This window comes from Canis lupus, chromosome 13 (genome assembly GCF_048164855.1).
Source record: "Canis lupus baileyi chromosome 13, mCanLup2.hap1, whole genome shotgun sequence".
NCBI classification, from domain to species: Eukaryota; Metazoa; Chordata; class Mammalia; order Carnivora; family Canidae; genus Canis; species Canis lupus.
Window position 1 is genome coordinate 65430518 of NC_132850.1, and position 20106 is coordinate 65450623.

General features: G+C 40.5%; 2 long non-coding RNA genes across 3 annotated transcripts; one reads left to right on the top strand and one right to left on the bottom strand.

The window, feature by feature from the left end:
* Nucleotides 1-989: 989 nt before the first annotated feature.
* On the bottom strand, nucleotides 990-14543 carry LOC140603202 (uncharacterized). Of its 2 annotated transcripts, XR_012006262.1 has the most exons (3): nucleotides 13606-13883; nucleotides 12644-13139; nucleotides 990-1452 (listed from the first exon to the last, which is right to left on the bottom strand). It is a non-coding gene; the product is annotated as an uncharacterized lncRNA (long non-coding RNA). The 2 variants fall into 2 exon arrangements; XR_012006261.1 differs by lacking the exon at nucleotides 990-1452 and having other exon boundaries at nucleotides 12364-13139; nucleotides 13606-14543.
* LOC140603203 (uncharacterized) lies at nucleotides 13922-15514 on the top strand. Its single transcript, XR_012006263.1, has 2 exons — nucleotides 13922-14938; nucleotides 15044-15514. It is a non-coding gene; the product is annotated as an uncharacterized lncRNA (long non-coding RNA).
* Nucleotides 15515-20106: the final 4592 nt, after the last annotated feature.

Consider the following 20106-nt stretch of genomic DNA (forward strand, 5'->3'; position numbering starts at 1 on the left):
AAGCAAAGAACTTCTTGTGTTAAATCATTATAGTTTTGATTTTTTTGTTATCAAAGCTAGTATTATTTTGACTAATATAGTATCTTCATCAGGATACTTGTGTGATTCTCTCCTTTAATCTGTCCTGTCTATCCATTCATTCAACAAATATTTATTGAGTCCCTATTATGTGCCAGGCAGTATAGGCAGGATCTTCTGTTGTTATAGTGCAAGGAGTGAATTTATTAGAACGGAGTGGGAGAAGAAAAAGGAGAAGGCAGGTATTTAAAAGAAGTCAGTTGGGGGCACCTGCGTGGCTCAGCCGTTGAGTGCCTGCTTTGGCTCAGGGCAGGACCCCAGGGTCCTGGGATCGAGTCCACGTCGGGCTCCCCCCAGGGAGCCTGCTTCTCCCTCTGCCTGTGTCTCTGCCTCTCCCTCTGCCTCTCTCTCTCTCTCTCTCTGTCTCATAAATAAATGGAATCTTTTTAAAAAAATAAATAAGTTGGTTGAAAATGAAGGAAAGGAGAAGCACAGGCTGTTATGAGAGCACGTAGGCAGGAAACTTAAGTTAGAAAAGTAGTGAAAGGGAATAAAGGGGAAAGGACAAAAAAATGAGTGGGAAATATCAGAAAGGGAGGCAGAACATGAAAGACTCCTAACTCTGGGAAACGAACTAGGGGTGGTGGAAGGGGAGGTGGGCAGGGGGTGGGGGTGACGGGGTGACAGGCACTGAGGTGGGCACTTGACAGGATGAGCACTGGGTGTTATTCTATATTTTGGCAAATTGAACACCAATAAAAAAATAAATTTATTTAAAAAAAAAAGAAATGTGAGTAGGAATGAGCCAGACAAAGGCTGGGAAATAACGGATGGAGGTTGATGTGGGAAGCCGAGAGGGTGTTCTAAGCAAAGACAACACCGTGTGCGAGAGCCGTGAGAGTAAGGAAACGTGCGGCATGTAACAACCAAAGGAAGATAATGGCTCATATGTTATTGTTTGTATAGTATTTTTTAATAGACAAATTAAAGCACGAACATTGTCAAAGGGCTTTGACGTGATGGCTTGTTCTTCTCAAACGGTGGTCTCAGAGCTGTCTGAAGTGGAAGCTAATGAGAGTAGTAGTATGGCCTGATTAGCTGTATCTTTCTTTCGTAAGCTGTCCTGCGGTGGTGTCAGACTAGGGACAAGCCAGCTAATGATGGACAGACTTTTAGCAGCGGTCCTTCACTGGTTTGGCGACGATACATTTCTGATTGCCCAGAAGTATCTGTTTTGAATATTTTGTCCTATTATTTTTTCATAGAAATGTACCTTTAATTCAGAACCAAAATTGGTGGGGTCATGTTGATTCCCCTTTACTATTTTTCCTCTTCCTCCTGTTTCTCTTCCTTCCTTCCTCACTTCAGTTCTTATATTTCTTTGGGTAAAGTTTACTATAGGCAAATAACATATTGAATTGCTGTGTTGTGTATCTATAGGAAGTCACAAAGAACAAAACAACAGTTAGCAATGAACCATGGAAGCCCCTGTATCACCTAGTGGTTCATATCTAGGAGCCTGGGATAATTGTGTACTAGAAATCCTGATCATATCAAACATACTTCTTGGGTGGCCCAAGTGGCTCAGCGGTTTAGCACCGCCTTCAGCCCAGAGCGTGGTCCTGAAGACCCGGGATCGAGTCCCGCATCAGGCTCCCTGCATGGAGCCTGCTTCTCCCTCTGCCTGTGTCCCTGTGCCTCTCTCTCTCTCTCTGTCCCTCATTAACAAATAAATAAAATCTTTTTTTAAAAAAAAACCAGCATACTTCTTGAGATCTCTCCTGCTATCTCCTCCCCAGTCATTTTTTTCCTCACGTATAAAACAGGCACAGATACCAAGGGGGAAGCACAGATACCAAGGGGGAAGCACATCAGTTTGGCAGCCATCTGTACGGAATCATACTATGGTCTTAAAACCTCTAAAAGCACAAAACAGCTGAAAGATTGGTCCCTTAAAAGACAGTCAAGATGAATTTTATTAAACCTGGTTTAGGTTTTGTTAATTGAGAGAAACCAATTGAGTAACTATCAGCCCAAGAGAGTTACTCACTAGAGAGGTCTCCCCATCTCCCCTTGTCCTTCGTCTATGAAAAACCCAATACTGAGTACAGCTACCAATGGTTACATTCCTATTATGTTACAGGTTCTGTTAAATTTATTTTCTCCAAAAGCACAGGTGGTTTAGACAGCACTGTATTGATGCAGGCCTGGTCAGGAATAGGTTGAGCGTCAGTGATGAGATGAGGATATCTGTTGCTTTAATTACCACTTTCAGACCATGTGATTACTTTAGGTTGGACAACAAATGATTTGTTTGGTTGTTATTATTTCAGTTTTATACATGAGGAAATTAAAACCCAGAGAGTGTAGATGGCTTTCCCCAAAGTCATACATCCAATGAGTGACAGAGTCCAGAAAGTTCCTAAGCACTTGCTCTTTCCTCCAACACTGCTGCTCCCTAAGCTGCCATTTACCAAGGCCCCGAGTCCCTGTCCATCTGCTGAGTGCTCCCTGATTGAACTCCTCCTCACGGGACACCGCGAGAGCTAATATGAACTGAGGTAGCTGGTCACGTGCCAGCTATGGAGTTACCTCGCTCCCCAGCAGTCCCCTTTGCTGCACTCCAGGACCACAACAATCATGACTTTTTAAGTGAATAACTCTTTTTTCAATTTGGCTACTTTAGGGTGTTCTTGCTGAGATTTGGCAACTCAGCTTTTGCTGGAGCTTCTTGGTTCTCAAACCCATGGTGGGATTGATTGGGTTTTGGCTGTAGATTCCCTGCTTATGCGCTGGGCCACCAGCGTCACCCCATAACTTGGAGACAAAACCCCCAATTCTGGCTTTCTAGCCCCAGGACATTGCCTCATCTGGCCTCCTTCTCACCATCCCCAACCCTGCAGTTCCACTGGCTCCCTTCTCTGCATTAGCATCAGCAACCTGGCAAAGTAGAGGGAGAATGAGCTTGGAGTCAAGGTGCTTCATCTTTCCGGGGTTCCACTCGTTACTTATAAAAAGAGAATAATAATAATCACTACATCACCCGATCACTTGGAGGGTTAAAGAGGTAATAATTTAAAAGGGGTCCAGCACACAGCAAGCACTCAATAAATATTATTAGAATCACATAAAAAACATACCTTTTCAAAGTGCTTAGAACATAATAAGCTTTATACAAAGGCGAGTTATTAATCAAAATTTGGGGCTAAAAGGGATCTTTGAGGTTACTTAGTTGAATTCTATTTTTTTATTCTGGGAAATATTATTTAAATCTAACTACACCTTGTATTTCCCTGTTTTATTTAGTAATGTAGTAAGAAAATGTCTATAGTGCTGAATAGTGTACATTTTATAGGAAAAAATTCCTACCAATTTGTGAACTTCCATTTACAATAAGTCTACTAGGAATCATCCACCTTATTGGAAACTACCTGCTTCACAGTCATCTTTATTAAAATCACATGGAATTTCATGCTGTCATGTTGTTTTACTTTAAACACAACATCTCATGAAGTCTTCTTTTACTTAGACTAGTGAGATTGGGAGAACCAATCAGTATTAGTAGAAATTCTGACTAAAGAATCAGAAAAGCAGATTTTTTGGCAATGATGCTATCAAGATGGCAACATATGTTGTCCCTGACTTCTGTCCCTCTCAAAAAGAGACCAGCTAACAACTATCTATTGACAAGACACCGTTGTGAAAATCTCAGAACAGAACATGGGGTGAGGCTGGAGCCCCTTCTGGACCACAAAGACCAAAAACGGCATCAGGAGGGTAAGAGGAATGGTGCACTCCGACTACATTGTCCCTCCCCCGGGCTGGCACATCTACACACGGGGAGGGCCTCCTGGGGCCCGTGGTCTCTCTGGTGGGAAAAAGAGAGCCCAAGGTGGACATCCATCTCCCCTAGCGTTGTGGCTGGCTTCCCTGGAGGCCCACTCAGGTCTTGCTTCTTGGGAATCATGGGGAATCAGGCTAGACCAGCAGAGATTGGGTTGGTTACAGAGGAGGGGGACGAAGGCCATGTGTGCTAAGCCAAGCCAGCGTCATGTTCAGGGATGAAAGCTGCAAGCCTTTCATCTAAATTCCCCGGGCAACACGAGTATACCTCCCTCGCCATTCCTACTCGGTACAGCACAGAAGGTCCTAGTGAGGCCAGTAAGCTAAGGAAAATAAATAAAAGACATCAGAGTCAGAAAAGAAGTCACATTGTCTCTATGTAAAGGTAGCAAACAGAGAGGTGGCCGGTGGAGGGTTAGGGCGACCCGAGCCCGCCCTGTCCCTTGGGCCTAGCTAGACAAACATCAAGTCATTCTGGACCCTCCAGAAACCCATTGAAGCCTTAGAGGATGTAGCTGCATGTCTACAGACCAGAAAAACTACCCGTGTGAGGTGGGAACTGCAGGGAGAGGGTTCCTGGGGGGAAGGAGTGGTGGACGCTGTCGGGGGGGGGGCGGTGACCAAAGGGGGAGCAGCCAGGGAGGAGGAGGAGAGGACAAAAACTAGTGAAAACTAGTGAAAGCTCTCAAACAGGATTGCACAAGAAGAATGTGCTCAGAACCACTGCCCGGGGATCCCCGGCTTGGTGGGAAGGGGAGGCTGGCCTGCCAGGTGCAGTGGGACAGTGCAGGCCCCCCTTGCCTCTCTCCTGTGCACCTGTGGAGCCGCAGGGCCAGCAGCTGCTGTGCACGCGCCCCCCATCCACCCCCAACCGCTGCCACCAGCTGGCCCAGCCCCGACCTGGGGACCCTGGGGTCAGTGCACGTCTGACCTGTGCCGCCTTGGAGCACAGCCGCACCTGGGAGGTAAGAGCTGCAGGCCTGCACTTGGGCGGGGGGTTCAGACAGAGTGGGGGGCACGGGGTCAGGGACCCCCTCCTGCAGGCAGAGAACCGGGAGGTCCTTTTCCGTCCACACGCACGCGAGTCTGACCCCTCAGGGAGCTCAACGACGATGTGCAGCTGGAGGGGTGGCTGCTGCACCAGGCTCGGCGTATGTCCCCCAGGGCGATTCCCCTCCGGAGTCCAGACAGCAGGCCCCACCCAGGAGGCCCTCACCCAGCAGGCCTCCTGGTCCCAGAGGGCTGCCCAGCCTCAGCTCTAGGGGAAGCAACTGCTTCCCTAACACCCCACTTACAGCAATGGACAGATAATCTAAGCAGATCAACATGGAAACAAGGGCTTAGAATGACACAGTGGACTAGAGGGACTTAACAGATTTATTCAGAACATTTCATTCTAAAGCAGCAGGGTACACATTCTTTTCAAGTGCACATGGAACATTTTCCAGAATAGATTGCATACTGGGTCACAAATCAGGTCTCAACAAGTACAAAAAGATCAAGATCGTATCATGCATATCATGCATACATCGCTATGAAACTTGAAGTCAATCACAAGAAAAAATTTAGAAATACCTCAAATACATGGAGGTTAATGAACATCCTACTAAAGAATGAGTAGGTTAACCAGGAAGTTAGAGAAGAAATAAAGAAATGCACAAAAGCAAATGAAAATGAAAACATGATAGTCTAAAACTTTCCAGATTCAGCAAAGGCAGTCCTAAGAGTATAGGCCTAAGAGATAGGCAGTATAGGCCTATCTCAAGAAGCAAGAAAATCTCAAATACACAACCAAACTTTACACCTAAAGGATCTGGAAAAAGAATAGCAAATAAAGCCTAAATCCAGCAGAAGGGAAATAATACAGATTAGAGCAGAAATCAATGATACAGAAATAATAATAATTTAAAAAAACCTGTAGAACAGATCAACGAAACAAGGAGCTGACTCTTTGAAATAATTAACAAAATTGATAAATTCTTAGCAAAACATCAAAAAGAAGAAAGGACCCAAATAAATAAAATCATGAATGCAAGAGGAGAGATCACAACCAACACCAAAGAAATATAAGCAATTTTTTTTTAATTTTTATTTATTCATGATAGTCACAGAGAGAGAGAGAGAGAGAGAGAGGCAGAGACACAGGCAGAGGGAGAAACAGGCTCCATGCACCGGGAGCCCGACGTGGGATTCGATCCCGGGTCTCCAGGATCGCGCCCTGGGCCAAAGGCAGGCGCCAAACCGCTGCACCACCCAGGGATCCCAGAAATATAAGCAATTATAAGAGAATTTTATGAGTAATTATATGCCAACAAATTAGGCAGTCTGGAAGAAATGGATAAATTCCTAGAAACATATAAACTAAAAAAAATAAACTAAAAAAAAAAAGGAAACATATAAACTACCAAAACTGAAACAGGAAGAAATAGAAAATCTGAACAGACCCATAACTAACAAAGAAATTGAATCAGTAATCAAAAATTTCCCAACAAACAAGATTCCAGGGCTGGATGACTTCCCTGGGGAATTCTACCAAACATTTAAGGAAAAAATATTCCAAAAAATAGAAACGGAAGGAAATCTTTTGAACTCATTCTGCAAGGACACCATTACCTTGATGCTAAAAAGAGAAAGACTCCACTAAAAAAGAGAATTAGAGATCAATATCCCAGATGATCTTGGACACAAAAATTTTCAACAAGATACTAGTTAATTGGATCCAACAGCACATTAAAAGGATTATTCGCCACAGAAAAGTGGGATTTATTCCTGGGCTTCAGGGGCGGTTCAAATATCCACAAATCAATCAGTGTGATACACCACATTAATTTTTAAAAAGTATAAGAATCATATGATCCTTTCAAAGGATGCAGAAAAAGCATTTTACAAAATATAGCACCCTTTCTTGATAAAAACACTCAACAAAATAGGGATAAATGAACATACCTGAACATCATAAAGGCCATAAATGAAAGACCCATAGTTAATATCATCCCCTATGGTCAGGAACAAGACAAGAATGTCCACTCTCACCATTATGATTTAATATAGTACTGGAAATCTTAGCCCTCAGCAACAAAGAGAAGTAGAAGGCATCCAAATTGTCAAGGAAGAAGTCAAACTTTCACTATTTACAGAATATGGGATAGTTGGGTAGAGGGTATTAAGGAGGGCGCTTTTTGTGATGAGCACCTGGGTGTTGATGAATCACTGAATTTTACTCCAGAAATCAATATTACACTGTAGATTAACTAAGTAAAATTTAAATTAAAAAGCAAATGAGTAATAAATAAATAAAAATGACACGATTTTATGTATATAAAGTTCTGAGGACTCCATCAAAAAATGGTTAGATCCAATTAATTAATTTGGTAGCTGCATAATACAAAAATTGACATACAAGAATTAGTAGTATTTCTATATACTTACAACAAATTATCTGAAAGAGAAATAAAGAAATACCATATACTATATATAGTATCTATATTTATATACCGCAAACTATAAGACATTGAAAAAGAATTTGAAAAAGGCACAAATAAATGGAACATTATTATGTGTTCATAGACTGGAAGAATTAATATTATTAAAATGTCCATACTAGGGCTGCCTGGGTGGCTCAGTGGTTTAGCGCCGCCTTCAGCCCAGGACGTGATCCCAGAGATCTGGGATGTAGCCCCACGTCGGGCTCCCTGCGTGGAACCTGCTTCTCCCTCTGCCTGTGTCTCTGCCTCTCTCTCTCTCTCTCTCTCTCTCTGAATAATTGAATAAAATCTTAAAAAATAAAATGTCCATACTGTATCTAAAGCCATCTATAGATTCAATGCAGTCTCTATTAAGATTCCAGGGAATTTTTTACAGAAACAGAAATAATTATCCTAAAATTTGTTTGGAACCACAGAAGACCCCCAAATCTAAAATAATATTGAGAAAAGAGGACCAAGTTGGAAGCATTACACTTGTTGATTTCATACTATTTCACAAATCTTATTGCAATCAAAGCAGTATGGTATTAGCATAAAAGTAGACACATAGACCAATGGAACAGAACTGAGATCCTGGTAAAAAATTGATGCATGTGTGGCCAGTTAATATTTGACAAAGGAGCCAAGAATACTCAAGGAGGAAAGACAAGTCTTTTCCTTAAATGGTGCTGGGAAAGTTGGATAGTCACACACACACACACACACACACACAAAATAAAAAAATAAAAGAAAGAAAGAAAAAAGAAACTAGACCCCTATCTTACTCCACTCTTAGAAATCGACTCTAAATAAATTAAAAACTTAAATGTAAGACATGAAACCATAAAACTTCTAGAAGAAAACGTGGGGGAAAATCTCCTTAACAGTGGTCTTGGTGATTTGTTTTAGATACGGCACCTGGAGCCCAAGCAACAAAATAAAATATGAACATTTCGACTATATTAAACTGAGAAGCTCTGCACACCTCAGAAGTGATCAACAAAATGAAAAGGCTACCCCAAAAATGGGAGAAAACATTTGCAAATCATGTATCTGATAAGGGGTTAATATTCAAAATATATAAAGCATTCACACAACTCAGTAGCAATAAAGAAAGTAATCCAATTAATAAGAGGGCAAATGACATGAAGAAACTTATCCAGAGCAGGTATTCAAGTGTCCAACAGGACATGAAAGGGGCTCAACATCAGTAATGATCAGAGAAATGCAAATCAAAATCTCAATGGCTATCTTCCTCCCCCGTCAGGATGCTATCGGCAAAAAGAGAAGAGATAACAAATGCTGAGGAGCATGCGGAGAAAAGGGGTCTTTTGTGCACTGTTGGTGGGAATGTAAATTAGTAGAATTACCATGGAAAACAATATAAAACTTCCTCAAAAAATTAAAATTGAACTACTCTATGGTTCACCAATTTCACTTCTGGAAATGAAGTTGTTGTGTCAAAGATAGCTGTAAGCTCATACAATTGCGGCATTTACAATATCCAAGATATGGAAACAACCTATGTGATGATGATGAATCAATGAAAAAATGTAGTATATATACATACATACATACACAATGGATACACTGAATATTAGTGGATATATTGAATATATAGGTGAATATTATTCAGCTATAAAAAAGAAGGAAATCCGGGTGTTTGTAACAACATAGATGGATTTTGAGGGCATTATGCTAGGTGAAATAAGCAAGACAGAGAAAGACAAAAATATGATCTCACTTATATGTGATATCTAAAAATCTTGAACTCTAAAAAAATAAAAAAAATAAAAAATAAAAATAAAAATCTTGAACTCCTAGAAATAGAGAACAGATTGGTGGTTTCCAGAAATGGTGGGGTAGAGGGTAGGAGATCTGAATGGAGTTAAAAGGTATAAATTAAAATTAAAAAAAGGTATAAACTTCCAGTTATAAATAAGGTAAATAAGTTCTGAGGTGATGCACAGCATGGCGATTATAGTTAATAATACTGTAGAGTATATGTGAAAGTTGATAAGAGAGGAGAAATTTAAAAATCTCATCATAAGAAAAATAATAATAACTATGAAAGGTGATGGATGCTAACTAAACTTATTGTGATCATTTGGGGAGTATATATCTCAAATCATTATATTGTATACCTTCAACTTAAATAGTACATGTCAGTTATATTTCAATAAAACTTGAAAAACTGTAAAAAAGAAAAACAGATTTTTAAACTTTTAGGTGTATATAATTTACTTAAGCAAAATATTTGTGGCTAAATAGCCTCAGTATTTTCCTTATCTGAATTATCAAGTATTCTGAATTTAAGAAACCAGTTAATGAAGTTTTATTATATATTTTCAAATTTCTTTTTGCTGTGACTACCCCAAGGCAAGCATAACAAGAGATTTAAAAATCAAGAGTTTGATTTAATGAATGTCATCTTGGATGAACATAATTCTTATAGCCTTAAGGGCCAACCAGTCTGGTTTTTAATGCGGTAACTAGAAAAAAAACATCTCACAGATGAAGATCTTCCTTAAAAAAAATCTCATTTCTGCTTTAAAAAATGCTTTTTGCCAATTGTCTTCTCTGCTTAAATGTTATGTGTGTGGCATAAACAGAATGTTTGTATCCCTCCCAAACGCGGGTGCTAAGCCCTAATGTCCAGGGTGATGGGATTAGCTCATGGGGATTGACAACCTATGGAAGAGCCCCCGGAGCCCTCCTTCCTTCTGCCCTGGAGGGACACGGAGAAGAGCCAGCTCCGCACCAGGCAGCGGTCCTCACCCGGAGGCAAATCCGCTGTCACCTTGACCTAGGACTTCCCAGCCTCCAGACCTGTGAGAAAGGAATTTCTGTTGTTAATAAGCCATTAGTCTGTGGTATTCTGATACAGCAGCTTGACAAAGACACTGTGTCACAATAAAATACTTTTCATGAAGGGAAAATCTATCCTTAGGCTTTGAAAGACCGTACAAATGAACAATGGCCCGACCACGTACGACAACAGAACTTTGATCCACAATCTTTGCGTCAACCAATCCAAAATGGTCAGGATTTGGTCAATTACTGACAACTTCTCTATTTTTTATCTCTGCTTCCAATTCAGACCAAGTTAAAAAAAGCCAGTAAGCTCCCCAAACCAACCACTTAAGATGCCTTCCCTCCGGTTAGCCTCTCTTCAGTTTCCCCATCTGGACACCTTTCAAATGTATCGTACTTAGTGTTATTTGTCACAAGAAGGAGAATAAGAGAGCAGAACAAGGCATAAGCTCATAAGCCTATAGTTCCAGCTAGCCTTGGGAGAGTAAAATCTGAAGTTCTTCCTGGTCTGGTGTCCATTTGGGCAGATTTTGGTGTTGGTCACCAATGAAACTTGAGAAGTTTCTCTTTTTGTCATGACTTTTGTCCGGAAAACTTGGCTTCGATTCTGAGAGAGCATTCTCTCTAGTTTTCCACCTGCTAGCAGAGGGTGGGGAAAACACACATTTTGGGGTCTGCATTCAAAGGTAGATAGTCACAGTAGGTTAGAGGCCCAAGACCCAAAGAGCATAAGTGTTGCTTTTGGTCTACAGTTGCCGCTCTGATGGGATCCTCTAGGTCTACATTCTCTGCTCTTCCAGGGAGAAGTCTTGCTCCTTATACGCCGTCTCCTAATCTTCATTACTCAGGCTACTCTACCTCTAAATGGCATTACTTCACCAAGGATGATCTGAGCCTTCAATGACCCCTCTGGGGAGCATTTGACTTAAACAAAATTGTTCATTGAAAGGCACCACATAAACGAATGGAAATAAGATTTCTCAGGGCTAATGGATATAGCGCTTTTTATTTTTATGCAGAAGCTTCTAAACCAAATTATCTCTTACACAAAATATTTAATAAATTGTCCCAGAGGTAAATCATGGAAGTGTTACCCTAAAATCCACAAATTAAACAGAGCTTTGAATCCTCTGAGGACTCGGTTTACATTCCCTCTCACATGTTCACTTATAAGGCACAAGGGCAATCTCTAAATCCTTGCTGAAGACTGATAAAGGCTCCACATGTTTCATCCTCATTGTGAACATCCTTTCTTTCCCCAAATGTAAACTTAAGAGCAAAAAACTAGATTCTGGGGATGCCTGGATGGCTCAATCCAGTTAAGCATCTGCCTTTGGCTCCAGTCATGATCCCAAGATCCTGGGATTGAGCCCCAGGTCAGGATCCCTGCTCATCGAGAAGTCTGCTTCTCCCTCTCCTCCTTGCTCATGCTTTCTCCCACGATCTCTGTCACTATTCTCTCTCTCTCTCTCTCTCTCTCTCTCTCTCAAATAAATAAATAAAATCTTAAAAATAGAAAACCTGGATTCTGATGTTGTAGAAAAAAATACTGTAGAGCAACATTGTTAACCAAAATATGTTGAAAAGGCAAGTTATAAGGATTCATATTTAAACAAAATACATTACATTTACTACCAAAAGTAAGTATTTGTTTGATGTTAAATATTTCTTGAATAAATTCCAAACTCCATTATCAGAAATGGCAAGTGTTCTGACAGTGTATTTAAATTTAATTATGGGGCACTTGGGTGGCTCAGTGGTTGAGTGTGTGCCTTTGGCTCAAGGCATGATCTTGGGGTCCTGTGATCAAGTCCCACATCGGGCTCCCTGCAGGGATCCTGCTTCTCCCTCTGCTTGTGTCTCTGCCTCTCTCTGTGTCTCTCATGAATAAATAAATAAAATCTTTTAAAAAATAAATTTAATTACAATTTTATTTTATTCTATTATAGCAAGCAGACTTAACTTGAGATCTACCCTCTTAAATATTTCTTAAAAAAATAAAAATAAAAATAATAAAAAGATTTATCTATTTGAGAGAGAGAAAGTATGTGATTGCATATATGTGTGTGTGGCGGGGCTGGCCAGAAAGAGAAGGAAAAAATTTCGAGCAGACTCCCCTCTGAGCATCAAGTCCCATTCGGGGCTTGATCTCAAAACCCTCAGGTGAAATCAAGAGTCAGTCACTGAGCTGATTGATCCACCTAGACACCAATCTCTTAACAAGTTTTTTAAGTTCACAATACCATATTTTTAATCAAATTCTAATTCAAAAATTGTTTTTCCAAAATATTCTTTGGCCAAAGCTAGTGAGCAATTTGACAAACTTAAGCAACAATAAATTAAACTCATTTTTAAAATAAGCCCTCCCTCTTCTCCTCTGGTTGCCTACCTATACAGGGCATGCCATATCTAAGAAGAAAAGAAGGCTCTGTCCTGATAAAGACAATGCAGACTTAGCCTAGATCCCTCACAAAATGACATTCGGGAGGGTTTTTAGGCTTAACTGGATATTGCAGAGAGCGGGTGCCAAGCTTTTCTGATTTATGACACCTTGTTAGGAATTGATGAAGTCTTTAGTAAGAGACTCTTTCTTCAGAGATCTCATACCTAAGCAGGTCTTCTGGAACCTAAGGAATGCTCTTCAATAACCTCCTTCCTCTGGGATCTGTATTTAGTTTTGTGGGGCTGCCACAGCAAAGTACCGCAAATGGGTGGCTTGGAACACTGGAAACTTATTATCTTACTCTTAAAGCCTAGAAATCTGATATCAAGGTGTTGGCAGGATCATAGTCCCTCTGAAACCTATAGAAGAAAGTCCTTTTCTTGCATCTTCCTAGATTCTGGTGTTTGCCAGCAATCCCTGGCATTCCTTGGCTTGTCGATGAATTCCTCCAATCTCTGCCTCTGTCGTCACGTGGTGGTCTTCTTATCGGTTGTATTGGATTGGTAACTGGAAGGCCCATACATTTAGGAATTTCATCTCTGATACAAGACTTCCTTCTGCAGTAAACACACATGACAAAATATTACAAGGGACTCAAATACTATACTCACCAATAGATTGAGGCTATCTTCCTACAGCTTCTTCCCAAAAAGCCCCTTTATGATTTTCAACCAGAATTTGCCTATTGGAAGATATATCAGAAAAAATTGCTCTTGAACCTCGTTAGACACGGATACCTTGTCAGGTATTATTAACAAGAGTAACAGTGAAGTAGAAGCAAGTCAAACCTTGGGTTTCACATTTCACAACTAAAGAAGCAATCAGCTGATGGCAAGAAGAGGGAGAAGGAAGGAGAAGAAGAAGATGGAGGAGGAGAAGAAGGAGGAGGAGGGGAGGAGGAGAAAAGAAGTGAAGCAATCCAAATTTCACATAATTAAAAGGTTACACCAACAAGAAACCTCAATCTGAGGACTTTCAGAGATCCCCTAAAAAACAGTTGATCTTCAGAAGTAGACCACTGACCCAAGGCCTTTGGGATAAGCTGATGAGCTCAGATGGTTGATACATTGACCCAAGTTGTTGGACAGGAGCACCTGAATAATTCCTGTTTTGCTTTCCATTGCTTCCTTATAATCATTCTCGTTTTCTATAGATCCCTGGTTGTCACCCATTCAAAATGGTCCCTTTTCTCTTTTTTCCTTTATGACAATTGTTAGATTGAAACACAGCCATCCTAAAAGTAGTCACTGCTTCCCATCTTATTGACTGCTGGACATTCCATTTATCATTCTATCCCCATGACTACTGATACATTCTGTTTTCATCAAATGGGATCATAGGGAATTAGAACCAATGACATTTCCACTTACACCTTAAACATGGGCAAATGACCTTAAACAAATTTATCTGTTACCTTGCTATGTGCTTCTCTCCAAGAAAAAAAAAAATTTATTGCAATCTACTGATAAAAACCACAGTTATTCTACAGTTGAACTCAACAACATTCATAGGGTGGTGCACCAAGTACTTGTCACCATAAGAGACTAAATCGAGATCCAAATATGTAACACAACTAACGTAAGGCCTTGGATCTGACCTTCTGTCAAGAACCTTTCCTTTTTCCCCCAGCTCCCCATGTGCCCCTGCTGGATACTATTTTCTCTGCGTACAGGATGCCTGGTTGCGTTTGCCTCAGCTAGCCCCACACACGCTGTAAGACTAGCACTCTGAGACTTGTCGGTGTATAGGGCCCTCATTCTATAAATCATCAAGGCTCGAAATTCTGATTCGGATACAAGCTCCAAAGCCATGCCACCCTTAATTATTCAGGCATTCTACTTGGGGGAATTACTGACTCATAGCTTATGCGAACAATCAAATCAGTGTTCCCATCTACGGGAATCATAAAGATGGAAAAGCCTGTGAGAAACTTATCATTAACTTCGGCAGAAGTTACTGATGCTAACATCTCTGCTTTAGGTGGAGCACAGATCAGTCTCAACTCACCGGTGCAAGTACTGAAGGACACCATTGCTCTGGATTTCTTGTGGGCTAGTCATGGTGGCATCTGTGCCGTTGCTAATTCTCACTCTACTTGTATCAGTGATAGGACACAGCAGAGCAGGTTAGACATCACCATGATGAAAAAGCTACTTGTCTCTGTAAGGTTGGTCCTCATGGTCCAAGCATTCGTTCTTGGCCTAGGTTGGACAACTGGAATTCCTGTTTCCATGTATTTTGTAGGAACTCTTATTTGTTCCCGTTTCTGTCACAATGGTCATTATGTTGCTCCATTGCATTCTGCCAGAACATCCAATCTCTCATCAGATGATTGCCCTGATGATGCAATGAATAGGTCAAGACAACCTTGCTGGACGGTTGAATATGACGGTGACTTAACAATTCATGAGCAGTGAAGATTGGCTCTCTAGCCTCCCATTAATTGGTTAACCTCTTACAGGTAAGGCACCGACCAAAAAGGGAGAAGAGAGCCTTAGACGTACAGAGAGTGGCCAGGCCAAACCTTATATGACGATGGGACTCTGGCCACAATCTGCAGCAAACAGTCTGGAAGCCAAACCACAACTTCTGTAACAACCATTTCGGGAAGTCAACGTACAACTCCTCCAGTGAGCAGGCTTCTTGCTTCCTTATTTTTCGCTTCTGCTTCCAGCTCAGGGCAGATCTAATATTTGGACAGCTAGATAGGCTCCCCACCAAAATTGGGTCTGATGCCCAGCTTTTAGGTTTCCCTCTCTAGCTTCCCAATGCCAGCAACCTCTAATCAGATAATACCTGAAGCCTTCCACATTGTTTTTTATTGTCAAACTTTGTCACTTCTCTGTTCACCTGTGAGTTTCTGCTAAATGCAAGAGATGGCTGACTTCCATAACATAGTAAACTCTGAATAAATAGCCTTGTTTGTTCTGATCTCAGCAGTCTTCACTTATTTTTACAGTTTTCACTCTATGGCAGCTTTGTTTTAGAACATCTACAACAATAGGCATAAGGGTAGTAAGATTATAAAGTCAGTCTCAGACATGCAAGGCAACTGTGAGGATAGGAGGGAAGGTACTTTTGTTAAAATGAAGGAAAAGTGGTTTCTGAAAAATTGCCTGGAAATCTGGAAAATATAAAAGGGAAGAAAATAAGTGATTTGTTTGACTTTGTAAAATGACGTGATGGGCTGAATGGAGTCCTTATTTTTTACAATAAGAAAAGAAAGGGAAAAAATATCCAGTGCTTTGTATTTGAGAGCAATCTCTTTATCCAGGTTCTAAAAGCACTTTGCAAAAGTCATCTGGTGCTAAGTATTATAAATCCTTTTTCAAAAATGAGAAGTTCAAGCACTGTTGATTTTTCCAAGAGAGTAGAATAAAGATTTCGTACTTTTCTATTAAATATTCTAATAATTATTCAAGTAACATATTATTCCATAAAGTAGTCTGAGTGGCAGATTTTTACATATTATGTATTCTGTGTAAACTCCTAACAATTAAAAAAAATAAACAGTTTTTTACTTTTAAATTTAATTTATTTCTCCCTACTACGTTCAGCTAGCTGGCACTGAAATTACATATTTAAATAGAGTGATTTCATGGCTTGAAGTAATCCTCACACTTCACATGTACTCTGTCGACAGCACTATCATCTTGAATTTGCTCGCCTTGCCTTGATTCTATAAATAAGGGAAAAAACCGCATTGCTTTAATCTCCATTTTTCTGCTTTAGTTTGGAAGAGTGCTTTATTATTATAAATGTGGCCTGTAAATCTAAATCTTTGAAGCAAGGTTTATTGCTTTCAATTCCATCCGAATGGTATGGAAAAAATGATTTAGGTATATAAAATGCAAGTTTCTATAATTTTTAAATCACAATTTACTACTAATATTGTGATTCTTAGTTCTGTAGAGGGCCTCCAATGTTATCTGAAAATTTCCAAAAGGTTAATATTAAAAGCAACAGCAGGTGTATGACAAGAGTGGTTTCTTTTGGCAGAGAGATGGGTATTGAAATAAAATACCATCAAGGCTTTGTAGTTGCAGTGGGGTTGGCAAAGAACCTACTGAATTTTGAAAGTGCTCTTCCCTTTGCAGCCTTGGTTTCCTCGCTGCCAAAGTTACAATAGGAAACGGGGCTTTGGAGATTGCTACTGATTTGCTGAATATTATACACCAGTACAATCTGATTTTCTTTCTTTTTTTTTTGGCCTCTGGTTTCCTGTCTGTTATATTTGTTGCTGCTATCTTCCTTACGGAGATGATGTAAGAATTAATTACCCAAGTGACTGTACTGTCAAGGCTAAGTGCATCACCTTGGTCATGATTTCTTTCCTGTAATCTCTGCGTACTCCTATATTCTTCATAAGGATTTCATTTCCCTTTATGCTTTACCTTCTCTCAATAATTGCAGGGTTACCCTCCCACTTTTATTAGTCATACTTTTCTTTCTTTTTTTTTTTTTTACTCATACTTATCAAGGGTAGCATATGACATGTAGGTATATGAGACCCTTTTCCCTTTATAGGTCTTTGAATGTGAAGTGTAAGACATGATCTCCTGCTTTTTGATAATTCCTCACAACAGCAAGAAACTATCTAATCCTCTAGCCCTAATACAACAGAACTGTTTTTATCCATATATTTTATCTATGTACGTAAAAAATACTTGTGGACCATTTATCATATGTCATATGCATGTCAGTGTGTGACATATGGTAAGTGGGACATATATATAGTCATACATACGTCCAAGATGGCAGCTGGGATCCCCTTTCCTTTACATTTAAGGAAAATTGCCCAAATATCGTACATCACAGAGAAGCCCATCACCCTTGGCAAGATTTCATTGTTGTTGTTTTATCTTCCATGGGCTTACATCCTCATGGTCTCTTCACTCCAGTTTCCTGGTGATCTCAATGACTTCATTTTCCTTGTGTGTCACCTTCCACTGCTGTTCTGTTTTCTATGCCCTGAACATATCCAGATGTGGGGTTCAGCACCCTTTCCTTGATTTCTTTTAAAACACAGGCGTTCGTGCATTAGTGTACTTTATTTAGGATTTGGGGTCATATGGTGACAAAGAGGAAGTGATTAAATGTGAATATTACCGTACTCTCTTCTTAGAATCTCTTCGGTTACCTTCGTTACTGGCAGCTGGCCAATTTCGCTCCACTAGCCCCTGTGTGTGTTGGGCCTTTGCTCTCTCAATAGTCTCCTTGCATTTCGCCACTGATCTCCTTCCAATCTCCCCAATTCCTGCCCATTTTAAATGCAAAGTGATTTTATTCTCTCTTAGTTTCACTGGACCATTCCAAATCACCCTCTGGAGGTCACAGCCATGGTGGACCGTGAATCTCTTTCGTTAACTAAAAGATGCTCTAGAGAAACGTAGCCACTCCCTCAGGGACAGAAGTGTCTGCAATTGGTTTTTGTTTTAAAAAGCAGTGTAGTTTTCAATTCCCTTGCATATGTGAACAATATACTCTATTGTGATGGGATTTGCTCTAGAGGTCTGGACAGAGGGTGGTGAAATTTTTCAGTGCATATCCCTTAGAAAGGCAAAACAGCTTCACAGAGATGGGATTTGAAATAGTTTTAAAGCCCACAAGTGAATTTACCAGTCAGAAAATTGGTGAAAAGGACAAGAGAATCATTTATCCTGGGTTGTTCTATAAATATTGGTATAATTTGGGGAATCTATTACCTGTAATTAGTAAGTGTTAGAAATAATTTTTCACTCCATTTATTTATTTACTTATTTTTAAATATTTATTTACTTATTTGAGAGAGAGGGAGGGCACAAGCAGGGAGGGGTGGTGGGTGGGAGAGGGAGAGAGAATCTCAAGCAGCCTCAGCACAGTGCGGAGCCGGATGCAGGGCTTGATCCCATGATGGTGAGATCATGACCTGAGCCGGAATCCAGAGCTGGTCAGTTAAGTGGCTGAGCCACCCAGGCACCCCCGCCCCTCATATTTAAAAATATGTTGTTATCCTTTCTCAACCTGCTATCATGTGACCTCTTCAAATCCTCACTCTCATTGACTCTGATATTTGTTATTTCAACCTTCTGCTCGCCTTGGGACTCTTCCCTGTCTTGACCTGCCTTCCGGCTCAATGCTCTGCTATTTCAGCTGTGTTCTCCTTACAGGTTTGACTATGTCACCGTCTTCCCCAGTTAATGTTACGCAACTTGTCAGTTCTGAATTCTGGATAATCCCATGTTTTTCCTTTTGCTCCTGCTCCTTTGTTGCTATCTCCAGAGAAAATTATCAAATGAGAACTGAAACTAGAACAATTTCCTGTTCCTATGCAAAACAGTAACTGAGTATACGTTCCTGTCTCTGTGGTAAATGACTCCGAGAACAAGCACAGAATAGCTTAGCTCCTTGTTCCAGGAAATATTTGCTTCTGAGAAAGAAGACTAACAGGTTGACCATAAAAATTTGCTTCAAGATCCTTGCTGCACTGAGTAGTTGTTCCCAAGCTATTATATCATGACTCTGTATAATCCCAACCTTCCTAAAAATCACCCAGCCAGGTTCTAAATCCTATAAATATCCTCCTCTGACCTCTCTCTGCCAACGTGCTAAGATTCCATCAAGGTGCTCTTCTTTCTTCCTAAAGTCTAATACACTTAGCTCTCTTAATAAAGACATGCTCCTGGTGCTTGTCGGGGAGCCACCAGAAGTCAGTCCCATTTGCTGTATTACAAATCAATACAGCTATGGTTTCAGCTGCATCCTCCACTGTCCAGAAGTACTTTCATTCAATCTGTGATTGTTTCTGAAGCTCCCCCTCCCCCACCAATAGCAGCCCTCCGTCCTACAGTCTCAGCCAGGGACCTAATTCTGTCTACTCTGTCCCTATGAAGATAGGAAGTGAACTATGAGAACAGCTTCAATGTGGTCTTCTTTCTGAGAACTCTCTCTTCCATCGGTTTCTATGGCCCCTGTGGGCTTCATCTCACTGCTACTCTTTATTTTCTTTCTTACTCATCTGTTGCTATTTCCCCCTGAAACAAGAGTGTCTCACAAGGTTGTTTTGTCTTTTTATTCTCTCTTTGAGGCCAAGTTCATTCAGCTTCATAGCTTCAACAATGATCTCTATGCAGATAGTTTTACTAATCTGCTTTTCTAGCTCTGATCTCTTGTATGAACTTCAGACATAAAACCGTGACAAGAATGAATCTCTATTTCAACACAACTCACAATCTTTCCCTTTCCCACTTCTCCTATATTTCCCATCTCAGTTAATGGACTTCCTGATGACCATTCTCTGACAAGGAAAACAAACCATTAAAAAATAATAAAGGAATATCTAGTTGTGGCAAGGTTTTTAAAAAAATATTTTATTTTTTTATTTGTTTGTTTGTTAGTTTATTTATTTATTTATTCGTTTGGGCGAGGAGGAGCAGGGGGGAAAGGAGAGGAGAGAGAATCTCCCAAGTAGACTCTACGCTGAGCACGGAGTCTGACACAAGGCTCGATCCCAGGACACGGTGATCATGACCGAAACCAAGAGTC